We start from the raw sequence: 16946 nt of genomic DNA on the forward strand, positions 1-16946 counted from the left end.
TGAAAAGAGCCAGGACGGTGTGCAGGCCCTCGTGCGTGGCGCAGGAGAGACTCTCAACGGGATTTCTTTTACCTGACACCATATCCTCGGGGCCTTCCCCAGCTTCTTCACTGCTGAGGGATACAGCTATTACACTCCCTGCTACTGCAGTGTGGACTACATAAGGGATCCACCAAAGCTGCTATCCGGATCAGAGAGACTGTAAGCGGGTCCTCTGGCGAGAGGCCGAAGTATTCCCTCCTTTCAGCGTAATTTGTTGTTCCTGTTTTTTTTCCGGCTGGGACGCCCTCCTGCAAAGACAGACAGGCCTGCGACGGGGGACACATCCTTCTGGAGTAAAGGTCTGGTAACGTGTGAGTAGGGACAGTGAGGGTCAGCTTATCACTACACGTTATTACTGTGCATATTTACGGTTGTCATTTATTGTTTGTTTTTTTTGTTTGCTGTGTTAAAAATGTATACGAGTAAAGATACGGTTATCAAGATGGAGTCTGTGTGTGGAGATCTTGCTGGGCCAGATCATAGATACCAATGCGCGGCCTTGCCCGCGGTCACTTCATCTGGCGTAGTCGGCAGGATCTGTGACCAACAGGATTCCCACCCAGGCCATGTGTACAGTCAGAAACCCCCGCCGGTGTCTATTGTGAATCAGGTCAGGAAATTTGGCGGACGAAACTACCCTGTACCAGAGTGGGCGGAACAAGTCCGGATACTGGGGGAAATGTATAATATTGACCCTAAGACCTTGGCAGAAATGGCGGTACTGACGCTAGAGGGGGAGGCATGGACGACAGTCAGACTGGAGACGGTCAGGGGCCAGCGTACAGTAGATGATTTGGTGCGGGTGCTGGAGAACACCTATGGGCCGACCACATACCAGGGAACACTGCGACACATGTTCTTTAGACGGATGCAGCTAGAATGGGAGGATATTCACCAATATGCGAACGCCCTTCAGGTACTCCTTGAACAAACCTGTGGAAAAGGGGAGCAACTAGCTGGTATGGCTTCTCGTGACCTGGTACTGAGAGACCAATTTGTAATAGGACTGAGAGACCAGTATCTTAACCGCACGTTACAGGACTTGATCCGGATGATGCTGGCTCTTACTTTTGCTGAAGTCAAACAGGAAGCCATAGAACGTTCAAGGGGACCCGTCATGGATGTGGGGATTCAAGGTGCTGCGTGCAGATCCATATCTGACATTAAAAATCCGAACAGTGACACGGAAGACCTGAAACAGATGGTAGCAGACTTACAGAGACAGATATTACAGTTAACATTAGACCGACAGGGAGACCAGCGAAGACAGCCTAGTCGTCCCGTGGGACAGTGTTGGTCATGCGGTGATCCTCGCCATAGGGCAAATCGTTGTCCTCAACACTTCCCTCCGCAACAACCTCCGTCGCACCAACGAACAAACTCTCAGTCACCCCAGCGAAGGGAATTTCGATCAGACCAGCGAATTGAACCCCAGCCATATCCACAAGCAGAGCTACCACGCCGGGCCTCACCACAATGGCCGCCGTTAAACTAGACACCCCTGCAGCTGAGGCTCGCGCAGCAGGGGGGGCCAAGGAGAGGGGTGTGGAAAAACAGAGCCGATGGCGGAGTGCTCTTGCCGCGAATAGCCCGACACTTGAAGTTATCCTGGAAGGAATTGCCGTACAGGGACTGATGGACACCGGGTCACAAGTGACCACGATCTCTGAACAGTTTTACGAAAATTACCTCAAACCAAGAACTGCTCGTGACCCAGACACCACCATTAAGATTATTGCGGCTAATAATCTACCCATTCCAGTGACTGGAGTTGCTTGGATGGACACAAAGGCCTGCGGACAGGACTTAGGGAAACGAGGGATCGTCATCGTCAAGGAAGGTTTCGGCTCCGAGACCCCAGTGATAGTTGGAATGAACATCTTGAAAGACCTGGATCTTATGCTGTTGACAAGAAAAGGACCCAAATACTGGCAGAAAGTCACCAAACATAAGCCGACTCGTCTGGCGTTCCAGCGCGTAATTCGGACCGTTGGACTTCAACAGATGGCAGAGGAACAACTACCCCTAGCCGCCATTACGGTGCCACGCCGTACCCGGATTACTTTGCCCGCTGAAAAAGAGACAGTCATTTCCTTACCCCTTAACACCCACCGACAACTTGAGGGGGTTGAAGTGTTGATCGAGCCGAGGACCCCAAGTGGGGGTAAGCTAAACCCACTAGTTGCTCGCACTCTAGCTGTCGTGAGGAACGGGAGAGTCCCTGTCAGGCTAAACAACACCGCAGACGTAGGCCTAGCCCTTGAAGCCGGCACTCAACTTGCCCGGGTATATGCTCTACCCACGGAAGTGAATCCCATTGGACCCCTAGAATTCACTCCGTCTACAGAAGGCGACTGGACGGTAACCGTCTCAGCCATAAACGCTCAAGTAGACGATGAAGACATTGGGCGAAAACTACGGGAAAAAGTGCAGCTAGAGACGTCTCAATACACCAAACAAGAAGTGTCTCAAGTGGAGGAACTCCTGCGGGAACACCAAGACTCCTTTGCAAAGCATGACACAGACTTTGGGTGTACCACCAGTATCCAGCACGAGATACCCACGGGCGATACCCCCCCTATCCGCGAGAGGTACCGGCAGATACCACCTCAGCAATACCAGGAGGTGAAAAGCCTGTTAGAATCTATGCTACACGCCGGAGTGGTACGTGAAAGCCAGAGCCCGTGGGCTGCACCCGTGGTGATAGTCAAAAAGAAAGATGGTTCCCTAAGGTTTTGCGTGGACTACCGTAGGCTGAACGCTTGCACTATCCGGGACTCATATCCACTTCCTCGGATCGAAGAGTCACTGACCGCCCTGAAGAAGGCCAAATATTTTTCGTCCCTAGACCTAGCCAGTGGATATTGGCAGGTTCCAATGAGTGAGAAGGACAGGGAAAAGACCGCCTTCATCCTTCCCATGGGCCTGTATGAGTTCGACCGGATGCCGTTCGGCTTGAATAACGCACCGGGGACCTTTCAGAGACTAATGGAACGCTGTCTGGGGGACTTCAACTTTGAGTTTACGCTGATATACCTTGACGACATCGTGGTATACTCCGCCACCTTTGAAGATCATCTTCACAAGCTTGGCCAAGTGTTCCAGCGCTTGAGGCGACACGGCTTGAAGTTGAAGCCCAGCAAGTGCCGTCTGTTCCAGCAGGAAATCGACTACTTGGGTCACCGGATCTCGGCCGAAGGCGTCCAGCCCTCTCCGGAGAAGATAGCAGCCGTTCAAGAGTGGCCGCAGCCAACTACCGTCAAAGAAGTCTGGGCTTTTCTGGGGCTAGCAGGCTACTACCGTCGGTTTGTCAAGGACTTTGCTCGGCTTGCTGAACCACTGCATGAGGTTCTCCGAGGGACAGCAAACAGCCCCAGAGGACGACGCATCAGTTGGGGGCCTGACCGAGAAAAATCCTTTCTGGCACTTAAGGCTGCTCTAACATCACCCCCTGTTCTGGCATATGCAGACTACACATTACCGTTTCAGTTGCACACCGACGCCAGCCTTCAAGGTCTAGGGGCGGTCCTCTCTCAAGTTCAAGATAATAAAGAACGCGTTATAGCCTATGCCAGTAGGTCTCTCCGTGACACCGAAAAGAATCCCGTCAACTACAGCTCCTTCCGCTTGGAACTCCTGGCTCTGACTTGGGCTATGACGGAGAAATTTGCTGGCTATCTGACAGGAGCGGAAGTGCTGGTCATGACGGACAACAATCCTCTTGCCCACCTAGAGAATGCCAAACTAGGGGCAATGGAACAGCGCTGGATAGCCAGGCTCTCTAGATTCCAGTACAAAATTAAATACAGAGCGGGGAATGAGAATCAGAATGCTGACAGCCTGTCTAGAGTGACATCATCCCCGCCAGTGGGGGACCGGGATGAAGAGTTGGAGGAAGATGAGATGCCTGACTTTGCCCGGCTCGCAAAGCAAATAGAAGATAGCCGCCAGTATGCGGTAGGAGGGATTGAAGCCGTAGTGGGATCTCCCCTGTTCCAGCAAGAATGGGCCAAGCTTCAAGATCGAGATCCCGAGCACGTCTTACTGAAACAGTATGTGAATAAACAAGAGAAACTGCCCTCCGAAGTGAGAGCCCGACTATCGACCGGAGCCTTGGCTCTGCTTGCCCAGTGGGATCGGCTGATCGTGAAAGATGGAGTCCTGTGTCGCAGGGCCCTTTTATCCCATATGCTGGAGGAGTGTTTGCAGATTGTCGTCCTGGTGCAGTTGGCCCATGAGATGGTGGGCGAAGCTCACAGGAGGAACGGCCACTTCGGCATAGACAAGACCCTCCGGTGGACCCAGCAGTTCATTTTTTGTCCGGGGCTCCGTAAGTTGGTTGAAAACGTCTGTCAAGCATGCCGTACCTGTGAATTCCACAAGTCCGCGGAGCAGCGTGCCCCCGTTCAGACTATTAAGACGTCGAGGCCCCTCGAGCTGTTGATGGTGGACTATCTGTTGATCGGAACGGCGAATAGTGGCTACCAGTACTGTCTGGTGATGGTGGACCACTTCACGAAATTCGCTGTCGCTGTTGCTACGAAGGATCAGACTGCTCAATCAGCTGCACAGGCTATCTGTCAGCAATTCGTTCGGGTCTACGGGTGTCCGGAGCGGCTACACTCTGATCAGGGGGCTTGTTTCGAAGGGCGAGTCATTGAAGAACTCCAACGGATGTATGGAATCAAGAAGTCCAGGACCACCCCTTACCATCCACAAGGGAATGGGGCGTGTGAACGCTTTAACCGGACCCTCTTACAACTGATCCGGACTTTGGCTGAAGACAAAAAGCCCGACTGGCCTCGACTCCTCCCGGAACTGCTGTGGGCCTATAATAATCAGGTCCATTCCGTCACCGGATACACCCCATACACCCTTCTCTTTGGCCGTCCAGGCAAAGACATCCATGAGTTGCAACTGTCTAGCTCCGAAGAAGATACCTGTGGTACCTATCCTTCCTGGCTACAAACACACCGCCAGAGAATGGAGACTGTCTACCGGCTAGTAGGCCGACAAATTCAGGATCAAGTGCACGCTGACCCACTTCCGGTACAAGAAGACCCACTGAATGTAGGTCAACTGGTCCTAGTCCGAATAAAGAAGCCACAAGGGAAACTCTGGCCCAAGTGGGAGACCGAAGTCTATTGAGTAATTGGACAGCCGTACCCCGGTGGCCCCGTCTATCGAGTGCAGGGCGAAGACAGCGGCAGCATCTGAACTTTGCACCGTAATATGTTGCGCCCCTGCCGTTCCCAGCCTGACTCCCCTACTGTGATACCTAGAGAGATGGATATCACTAATACTGTCGGAGACACTGACCCCGGGGATGTAGAGACTGAATGCATGCCTACCCCTGTCCGTCCGACTGACGCACTTGAACCGATTACCTCCTCTACTGACATGTCGACTGGGAAAGAGAGTGGGGTGACTGATAGGAGAGAGGGGATCCAACCCGTTAGGCGGACAACGAGGACCACTGCAGGGGTACCTCCAGGACAGTCCTACAGAGACCAATATGTGTGGCCCTCTTCCCAGCCGCCCCCTGTCACATCCACAGCCATCGCCGCCCTGGAGCCGGTCGTTGGCAGGGACTGCCAACCTTTGAGTGGGGGGGCGTGTAGTGAGCTGGCCGGCTCTGGCTGTTCTGTGATTATTGATATAGAGCCTGTTACAGAAGTGATTACACAGGATGATGTTTCCACCTTGTGGCCAGAGGTTGCACCTGCGCAGGGTGTGATGACAGAAAAAGACTGAGCCTCCTGTGTCCGGCCCTAGAGAGTCACGTGACCAAAGTGGGAAGCAGGAAAAGGCGCGCGAGGAGTCGGCTGTGGTCTGTGAAAAGAGCCAGGACGGTGTGCAGGCCCTCGTGCGTGGCGCAGGAGAGACTCTCAACGGGATTTCTTTTACCTGACACCATATCCTCGGGGCCTTCCCCAGCTTCTTCACTGCTGAGGGATACAGCTATTACACTCCCTGCTACTGCAGTGTGGACTACATAAGGGATCCACCAAAGCTGCTATCCGGATCAGAGAGACTGTAAGCGGGTCCTCTGGCGAGAGGCCGAAGTATTCCCTCCTTTCAGCGTAATTTGTTGTTCCTGTTTTTTTTCTCCGGCTGGGACGCCCTCCTGCAAAGACAGACAGGCCTGCGACGGGGGGACACATCCTTCTGGAGTAAAGGACTGGTAACGTGTGAGTAGGGACAGTGAGGGTCAGCTTATCACTACACGTTATTACTGTGCATATTTACGGTTGTCATTTATTGTTTGTTTTTTTTCTTTGCTGTGTTAAAAATGTATACGAGTAAAGATACGGTTATCAAGATGGAGTCTGTGTGTGGGGATCTTGCTGGGCCAGATCATAGTTACCAATGCGCGGCCTTGCCCGCGGTCACTTCACAGTTATCGCCTTCTATACAGTCAGGACGTCAGGGCAGAAGCAGACACAATTTCCGGAGCATTTTCCGCTTGTTGTAATTTCTCCTCCGCTCACTGAAAGGTTTCTGCTATCAGTGTATTTTTCAGAGACCAGCAGAACATTCTTTAATCACATAGAAATGTGGATTTCACCATCAGGTAAAGTGTGTGGCTTCTGATTACCCCCTGCTGAACTGCCCCACTGTACCTCCTAACTTTCAATGATAGGAAAGAGGAACACAATCTTTATTTAATGTTACACTAGTACCTAACCTCGCTCAATCCTTTATATTGCTCCTAGTGAAGCTTAGTGTTCCCACACATTACTGGTTTCATCACCTTCAGCCCCCCACACATAGTATAATGCCTCCACAGACTCCACACTCCACATACAGCTCTGCCACACCACCACACACAACTCTGTACATTAGCACACACAAACAAAGCTCTGCTACAATAATACACAACTTTGCTACAATAACACACAACTCTCATACATGAAATTGCACACTACTCTGCTACAATAACACACAACTCTCATACATGAAATTGCACACTACTCTGCTACAATAACACACACAGCTTTTCTACATCAAGACACAGACATAATTCTGCTACATCAACACACACACATAACTCTGTATGTGTGTTAAGTAAGCTGCAGAAAAGTTTCCCTACTCCTTCTTTCCTTTTTTCTTTTCCTCATTCCTTTCTTTTTCCTATTTCCTTTCTTTTTTTCCTTTCATTTTCCTCTTTCCTTTCCTCTTTCCCTTTTTCTCCTTCCTTTCCTTTTATTTTCCTCTTTAATTTCACTCCTTCCTCTCCTTTCCCTCTTTCCTTTCCTTTTCTCTTTTCATTGCCTCTCTCCTCTCCTTTCCTCTTTCCTTTTCTTTTAAATTTCCTTCTTTCCTCTCTTTTCCTTTTCCTCTCCTTTCCCTTTTCTCTTTCCTTTCCTTTTCCTCTCCTTTTATTTTTTTATCCTTTCCTTTTCCTCACCTTTCCTTTTCCTCCTTCCTCTCCTTTCCGTCTTTCCTTTCCCTCTTTCCTATGCTTTCCTTTTCCTCTTCCTCTCCTTTTCCTTTCCCTTTTATCTTTCCTTTTCTTTCATTTTTCTATCCTTTCCTTTTCCTCACCTTTCCTTTTCCTCCTTCCTCTGCTTTCCCTCTTTCCGTTGCCTCTTTTCTTTTCCTATCCTTTCCTTTTCTTATCCTTTCCTTTTCCTTTTTCCTTTCCCTCTTTCCTTCCTTTCCTTTCCTCTTTTCTTTTCCATAGACTTCAATAGGCAGCTGATATCTGTTCCCTCAGTAAGCTAGTGTGACACCCCAGGGGTCTGGTTGCCACAGTGATAGAGATATTATGTCTGAGAGCAGGTGGGAGGTCCTTTGGTCAGGGATCCTGTGCATGCCACACCTCCTGCCCAGTCTTGGGAGGGGAAGAACTTCCCCTATATAAACCCGGGGCTGAAGCAGGGTTAGGAGTCAAGGAGAGTAGAGACAAGAAACAGCAGAAGCAATACTACTACGAGTCAGGGGCTGGCAGCTGCAGAGCTCGCCCTGACTGAGAAGCTTTCTTACCGGACCCGGCGTCCGAGGCTGTGGGGACTAACTCTTACCCAGCAGCAGAAGCCGACCGGCAGGGGATTTCAGGTCCTCTGGCCCAGAAACCCGAAGGCACGGTCACACGCGTGGGACCAGCACCGCCATCGTGGAGCGGAAGCCATTAGAAGGCCCCGAGTCACCGGCCATACGGGTGAGCACCACACGGTACACTCAGGGACGTGGGCTACTTATATCCGCTTCTAGCAAGGTAGCCAGAAGAGTACAGTCAGTTTGGGAGGCCTACAACTCCGCCTGGCCAGGGGAGATCCCATCTGCTCAAGGACTGACCAGGCCCCGTTCACTAGCAAGTACTCCGGGAGGGTCTATCGTTGTTACCAGTAAAGACCCTGAATTACACCGCACCGTCTCTGAGTGGTTCCTGCTACCCCCATCATCCACATCTGCTGCCCTGAGGCCATACCCCTCCCGTTGGGGGTTATACTATCTACGCTGCACCATCCATCCACCAGCCTCAGCGGACTGTCTTGCAGCGGCAGCTCCATAGCTGCATTCAACGGGTGGCGTAGTCGTCCTACATCTACCGCTGTTACATCGCCGCTCAGTTTGACTCCCTGGGCACGGACCGGGTCACCGCCACGAGACTACAACCCTCAAGAGATCCGGCTCCGGGTAAGCTCCCGCGTGCGCAACGCAGCGCGACACAGGCCCAGGGGCGCGTCAACTTTGGCGTAGTCGGCAGGATTTCGTGCCCGCAACCACCGGGTACTGCGTGCCTGAAAAAGAGACTTTTCAAACTTACCTGTGGTGAAGATTCCCGCCATCCGGCGCCATCTTCAGCCTTCTTCCCGCCATCGGTGAAGTTTCCCGCCATCCGGCGCCATCTTCTGCCTTCTTCCCGCCATCCGTGGAGTTTTCCCGCCATTGGACGCCATCTTGAGGACGCCGCGCGGGAAGAAGAGGGGCGTGGACTCCGAAAGCGCGCGAGAACTGAAGCCCCGCCTCACGTCCGGACGTTGCGTAAGGTCCTGGAAGGAGGCCAGCAGACGCCGACGTCACAGGAGCGCGACGGAAGGTCCTCAACCCTGACGATCCACTGCGGAGCCGCGGCCTACGGAACAGGATCATCGCAAGGTAGGCCACGGTCCACTAGGGGGGAGGAAGATGTCGGATACGGAGGAGAGCTTCACTGCCTCAACCCCCGCCAGCGCTACCGCTGCTGCAGTTATGCCCTTCACCATGCCCTATATCCCGGGAGCAGCTTGGCTACCCCAGTACTCAGGGGAGTCACATACCCTGCATGACTTTAGAGAAAAGCTGGATAGCCTCTTCCAGGTGTACCCCCTCACAGAAGAGCAAAAAGTGAGCATCCTGGTGGCCCAACTAACCGGGGCAGCCAAAAGGGAAGTAAAATCCTGGCCACCTGGGAGGAAGACTGTCGCAGGGATACTAACCCGGCTGAAGGACACCTTTGATACCCGCACCTCAGCCAAGATTAAGCTTAGATTCTACGGGTGCAAGCAGCGAGCGCATGAGAGTATAAGGGACTATGCACTAAACCTACAAGAGGCCCTGAGGGTCATTAAGCAGACCGACCCTGATGGAGTGGGAAACGAGGACAGGCTGTTGACCGAACAGTTTATAGAGGGACAGTATTGTAATACCCACCGAACCCAGTTGCGGGCAATGGCCTTACAGGATCCCCATCTGGGCTTTGCACAGTTCAAGGACAGAGCCATCCGGGTGCTCCGAGAACCGGCACCGGGTGGCGTTGTGACCCACAGGCGCCCAGCTAGCACTTACCACCAGGAGGCGGCGCCCTTGTCGGCAGGGCCTGTGGGAGCTGATGCGCAGGCTTTGGACAATGACCCGGCTCCAGACCTACACCATCAGGTCCAAGAGCTAGCTAAGAGCGTTGCTGCGCTAACCCGAACTGTGCAGTCTTTACAGGTTTCCACCCCAGGGAAGATCCAGCTGGCATCCGGACCGGAGGACATCCCGTGGCGTCGACCAAGGAGGACCCCACCGGCCAGAGGAAGACCCAGTGACCGATACAGCGAGGACGGACGACCCATCTGCCGCCGCTGCAATCAACCTGGACATATGGCAAGGTACTGTTCTTTAAACGGGCACAACCTGGGGTAGAGGGCCAACCCCCAGGAAAAAGATCACCAGGCCCATCGAACTGGCGCGACAGATATGTGGGAGGACGTCCAGTCTTGCCTGTGGTACTGGATGGCATTCCCATGAGTGCCCTACTGGACACCGGGTCACAGGTCACCACCATCCCGTACGTGCTCTTTAAGCAGTACTGGAATGACTCGGATATTACCCGCTACCCTGACGACGACTTCAGTATCATCGCCAGCAATGGCCAGCCCGTGCCACAGATCGGATTTAAAGAGGTGACCATCAAAATCGGTAGAGTCGAACTGGCAGCACAGGGACTGATCATTGTAGATATTGACAAGCATGAGAGTCACCCAAAAATAACTCTAGGAACTAATGTAATTGAAAATTGTCTTGCAGAGGTGATTTTCCTTTTACAGCAGGTTGCCAAGAACGCCAGCTCCGGCGAGCAGCGGGTGCTCCAGAAAGAGATCCGGGCACTGATGCGACGGCAACAGGTGGAACTCTCCGGCGGTGAGATTGGTAGCGTAAGAATGTGTGACCCTTTTCCTATTGCCATGCCCCCAAAAAGTGAAATGATGATTTGGTGCCGGGCAGCTATTGGTCTGAGAGGTAGAGATTACCAGGCAATGGTAGAACCAGTTTACTCGGACAGTAGGCCCACCATTTTGACAGCACGGGGGGTGGTTGATGTACGCCATGGGAGGGTGCCCGTTCGCATAATAAATATCGGGGAGAGGGAAGTGTACCTGCCCCGGTATGCCACGCTAGCCAAATTATATACCATTAACCAAAATTCTATACAATCTGTGGAACCCTTGCCTCCATCTCACCCGGAGGAAGGTAACGGCTCTAAGAAAACAAAGGAGGACTGGTGTCAGCAACTACATTTGGGTACTGACTCCACTCCCTCACATCAGAAACAGGGAGTCTATCGGGTGGTTCAAGAGTACGAGAGAGTGTTTAGTAAACACCCGTTAGACTTCGGGCGAGTCAAGGGGGTAGAACACCACATCCCCACGGGAGACCATCCTCCCATAAAAGAGAGGTATCGACCCGTACCCCCTGCACACTACCAACACGCCAAGGGGATGCTTAGAGACATGAAGGAGGCTGGGGTGATCAGGGATAGCTGTAGCCCCTGGGCAGCTCCACTAGTCTTAGTCCGAAAGAAAGACAACACCATGAGGATGTGTGTAGATTACCGGAAAATCAATCGTATCACACACAAGGATGCGTACCCCTTACCAAGGATAGAGGAGTCATTGGCTGCTTTAAGATCTGCTAACTTCTTCTCTACCTTGGATCTCACTAGCGGGTACTGGCAGGTTCCTGTAGCAGAGGCGGACCGGGAGAAGACCGCATTCACCACCCCGATGGGACTTAGCGAGTTCACCTGCATGCCGTTCGGACTCTGCAACGCACCGGGAACCTTCCAACGACTAATGGAGTGTTGTCTGGGCCACAGAAACTTCGAGACGGTCCTGTTGTACCTGGACGATGTCATCGTATATTCCAAGACGTATGAGGACCACCTGAAACACCTGGCGGAAGTGTTCGAAGCTCTGGCAAGTTACGGCCTAAAGGTGAAACCCTCCAAGTGTCACCTCCTGAAACCAAAGGTGCAGTACCTGGGACACGTGGTGAGCGCTGACGGAGTGGCTCCAGACCCTGATAAGATCACCGCAATTAAGGAATGGCCAAGCCCCTCCAGCGTAAAAGAAGTGCGGCAGTTCCTCGGGTTGGTAGGCTACTACCGAAGGTTTATTCCCGGTTTCACCAAAAAGGCAGCACCTATGCAGGACCTCCTGATAGGCCAGTCCCGGAAGGCCAAGAACCAGAAGCCGCCCTTCAAATGGGAGGAGCTGGAAGAAGAGTACTTCCGCCAGCTGAAGATGGCCCTCACGGGGGACGAAATCCTGGCGTACCCGGATTATAGCCAGCCCTTTATCCTCTACACCGACGCCAGTAACATCGGGCTAGGAGCCGTACTGTCCCAGATCCAGCAGGGGAAGGAACGAGTAATCGCCTACGCCAGCCGAAAACTGCGACCCACCGAAAGGAACCCCGAGAATTACAGCTCATTTAAGCTAGAGTTCCTGGCCGTAGTATGGGCAGTCACCGAGCGCTTTAAGCATTACCTCGCTTCTTCCCGGTTCACCGTGTACACGGATAACAACCCGTTGACACACCTGGACACGGCAAGACTCGGTGCCCTGGAGCAGAGGTGGATGGCCCGTCTGTCCAACTACGAGTTCACAATCAAATACCGGGCAGGACGCTCCAATACCAACGCGGACACCCTGTCCAGGATGCCCAACCTGCCGGACGGAGGAGAAGATCCGGAGGGACTGGAAGAAGTTGAACTCCCTGCGTTCCACCGTCATGGGACTATCCAGTATTCCCACCGGGTAAGGAGTAAGCAGGCTGCTACGTTGAACCCCTTACCCCACTACAACTGGGCGGAAACGCAAGACAGCGACCCTGCCGTCCGACTGGTGAAGGAGATGCTGACTCGGCCGGAGGCTCGCCTTGAACCAGACGCTCCGGAGGAAGCCAAACAACTATGGGCAGAGAAGAGTCGACTGTTCCTTTACAAAGGGAAGTTGTGCCGCAGAATGGTTAACTCCCGGACGCATGAATTACTCTGGCAAGTAGTGGTGCCACGAAGAGACGCAGCCATGGTGATGGAGGCATACCACGACGGAGCTGGACACTTCGGGTGGAAGAAGCTGGAGTTCCTGCTGCGCGAGCGGTTCCACTGGGTAGGCATGAGGGGAACCATCGAGAAGTGGTGCAGAGACTGTGGCCCGTGCAACCTGAGACGGAAGGACCGTGCCAGCCAGAAGACTCCCCTGCAGTCCATCGTCACCCGGCAACCGTTGGAACTGGTAGCCTTGGATCATGTAAAACTGACCCCAAGCAGAAGTGGCTACGTCTACGCGTTAACCATCGTGGATCATTACTCCCGGTTTCTGGTTGTCGTCCCCGTCAAGGACTTAACGGCTCAAACAGCAGCTAGAGCCTTCCAGCAGCACTTTTGCCGTCCACACGGGTACCCGGACCAAGTGCTGACGGACCAGGGACCTGCCTTTGAAGCGGAGGTCTTCCAGGAATTCTGCAATCTGTATGGCTGCCGGAAGATAAGGACGACACCCTACCATCCGCAAACTAATGGACTTTGTGAGAAAATGAACCAGGTGGTAATGGATCTTCTAAAAACGTTGCCCCTGGAAGAACGCAGTCTGTGGCCTGAGAAGTTGCCCGATCTGGTGGACCTATACAACCACATCCCGGTAGGTTCCACCAACTGTACCCCGGCTTACCTAATGAGGGCAAGACCTGGTAAGTTACCTGTTGACCTGGAAATGGGAGTCCTGACACCCGAGGACACTTCACCAGAAACAGACTGGGACACAGAGAGGCAGCAGCAGTACCGGAGAGTACAGGAGAGCGTGGAGCGAAGTCTCTGTCAGGCTAGGGAAAGACAAGAGAAAACTTACAACCAGTATGCTCCCGCTGTTCCCCTGGTACCCGGAGAGCAGGTCTTGAAGAGGAAGAGACGGCTCCACAAGTTGGATGACCAGTGGGAGAAGGACCCGTACACCGTACTGCCCTCAAGCCACGAGAACCCGAAGGTTTGTACCATCAGTAAAGACGGAGGGGAAACCACAGCCATTGTATCCCGGGACCACCTGAAGAAGTGTCCCGAACAACTGAGGAACCCTGAAGAGGAGCAAGAAGACCATCGACCCGTAGAGGAAAGGGAAGATATGGTTAGTACTGTGCTCGGGGACTTCCCTCGGTCTTGGACTCAAGTCAATGGTGCAGTTGTGGTACCCGTACTCACCTTCCTCCAACCAGCATCCCAAGCACCTACGGAGCAACAGGTAGAGCTGGAAGAACAGCCGGTCCAGGAGGCAGAAGACTCCACACAAGCAGAACAGGAGGATCAACCCTCTGTTTATAGTGAGCCTGCCGTACCCCTAGTGAGACAAAGAGCCGGTAGACAGCTGCCCAGTTTACCCTTGACAGCTCCTACACCCTGTAGTTCAGGGCCAGACAGTCAGCTCCGTAGGTCCACTAGGGCCACTAGAGGCCAGTTACCCGCACGCTGGAGGATTTGAAGTGTATAAATTGTTTTATTTATGTTTATCTGTGTATTGTTGCTTGTGTATAATTTTGTGTTTCCAGTTATTTTTAGGAATCCTTGGTGGATTTACCGGGAATCCTTGTACATAGTTGGAGCGTAACCCAGGATGGACTAGAGACTGTTAAGGACTCGGGGTAGGACAGACCCCTACCTGGTTACGTCTCCCTGTTTTGGTGAAATGGACACCTTGCTTTCTTCAAAGACTGCACCCGGTTACGGACATGCCGTGACCACCTTTATGTGTTTCTTTATTGTATTGTTATTGTTATATCTTGTTATGTTTTTCTAAAATATGTTTAGTCCCGGAGTACTAAATTTCACTAGGGGGGAATGTGACACCCCAGGGGTCTGGTTGCCACAGTGATAGAGATATTATGTCTGAGAGCAGGTGGGAGGTCCTTTGGTCAGGGATCCTGTGCATGCCACACCTCCTGCCCAGTCTTGGGAGGGGAAGAACTTCCCCTATATAAACCCGGGGCTGAAGCAGGGTTAGGAGTCAAGGAGAGTAGAGACAAGAAACAGCAGAAGCAATACTACTACGAGTCAGGGGCTGGCAGCTGCAGAGCTCGCCCTGACTGAGAAGCTTTCTTACCGGACCCGGCGTCCGAGGCTGTGGGGACTAACTCTTACCCAGCAGCAGAAGCCGACCGGCAGAGGATTTCAGGTCCTCTGGCCCAGAAACCCGAAGGCACGGTCACACGCGTGGGACCAGCACCGCCATCGTGGAGCGGAAGCCATTAGAAGGCCCCGAGTCACCGGCCATACGGGTGAGCACCACACGGTACACTCAGGGACGTGGGCTACTTATATCCGCTTCTAGCAAGGTAGCCAGAAGAGTACAGTCAGTTTGGGAGGCCTACAACTCCGCCTGGCCAGGGGAGATCCCATCTGCTCAAGGACTGACCAGGCCCCGTTCACTAGCAAGTACTCCGGGAGGGTCTATCGTTGTTACCAGTAAAGACCCTGAATTACACCGCACCGTCTCTGAGTGGTTCCTGCTACCCCCATCATCCACATCTGCTGCCCTGAGGCCATACCCCTCCCGTTGGGGGTTATACTATCTACGCTGCACCATCCATCCACCGGCCTCAGCGGACTGTCTTGCAGCGGCAGCTCCATAGCTGCATTCAACGGGTGGCGTAGTCGTCCTACATCTACCGCTGTTACATCGCCGCTCAGTTTGACTCCCTGGGCACGGACCGGGTCACCGCCACGAGACTACAACCCTCAAGAGATCCGGCTCCGGGTAAGCTCCCGCGTGCGCAACGCAGCGCGACACAGGCCCAGGGGCGCGTCACTAGCAATGTCTTGTCTAGATAAAGAAGAATTTTATCAGTTTTTCAGAGCGAATGATGAGTTCAGCAGATGGGGGGGGGGAGAAGAAGTGAGGAAAGAAGTAGAGAAAGAAGCAGAATTAGTTGATAAAACCTATTAAATTTGTTATGTTCGCTTGCACGGTTGATTTGTGCAAAGTTTCTTGAAATGATAGAGACTTCTGGCCAATCCAATTATTTTAGGCTTCATGACCCCAGCCCCCATGAGTGAGCATTATGGACCTGTAATTAGTCTGGGTGCTGCCACATTGTGCCATTAAGAGGGGCTGTATTTCCCCCTAAAAATGATGCCAGTAAAGAATAAGTACCCCTGAAATTATTCATCAGCTACAGAGAGGGCCCATAGACTTCATACAATTAGTTGTGTGAATGAGGCCACCTAAGAACACTCCGCTCTTATCTGACGATGAGTCTGAATGGCGTTCCTACTTCCTTCGGAGAAGCAGTGAAGTCCGCTCGGCTCCCGCTTCTGTGTACGCCTAAAACTGCATTTACAATATTTTAATGCTTAGAAGAATTTTTTTTTTTTTTTTTAATCCTGCAAAATGCTGATACATGTTTAATGCCAATTTCATTAACTCGGCGCCCTTCCTATAATAAAGCTGTACAGCTATTTGATGATAAGAACGCTGCTTCAGACATGGGAAGGAATTGGCAATGCAAATTCGAGAAATATATTGGGCAGCTCTCTCAGCAGGGCTTTAACAGGATAAAGATTTAACAAAGTGGCAAAGTAGGCGGAATGTCAAGAGTGTACTCCGAGCCGGGGAATGAAAGGCAGCGCCCCCCCACCCTGCTCCAGCCAGACGCACTTTATATGCAGGATTAGCCAGAAAAATCCCCATAATTCACCCTTCTAAAAATAAACATCAAAAGCGAGAAGACGATTAAAAGTAATCACATCTATCTGGACGCGATGCTTCCGACAACTAAGAAAAGAAAAAAAATCACCAGATTTCCAACTACTTAAAAAGTCAAAATCATTTCCTCTCTGGGGACCCTGGGGACAAATCATTATGACAGCGCAGTCTGTACAGATAGATGGCGCCGCAACACCAGGAGTGATGCCGTCGAGCATAAGATGTTTGGCTACTGGGTGGGAAAGTCTAGACCCACAGGGCTAAAGGGATTTTTTCACTTTAAGGAAAGTGGACCCCATAAAGCTCTTATAAACCTAACATAACAAACAGAGCAAGTACTCAACCTCCCCGAGTCCGGCACTAGCTCAATGACACTACTACAATCACTATGTTTTGACTGCACTGTCAAATGTCATGTCGAAAGCATGCATCGCTGCTGCAGCCAATCACTGAGCT

The sequence above is a fragment of the Phyllobates terribilis genome, unplaced genomic scaffold (assembly GCF_046119375.1).
Source record: "Phyllobates terribilis strain yellow unplaced genomic scaffold, ASM4611937v1 Scaffold_4__5_contigs__length_816908805, whole genome shotgun sequence".
In the NCBI taxonomy this organism is placed as follows: domain Eukaryota; kingdom Metazoa; phylum Chordata; class Amphibia; order Anura; family Dendrobatidae; genus Phyllobates; species Phyllobates terribilis.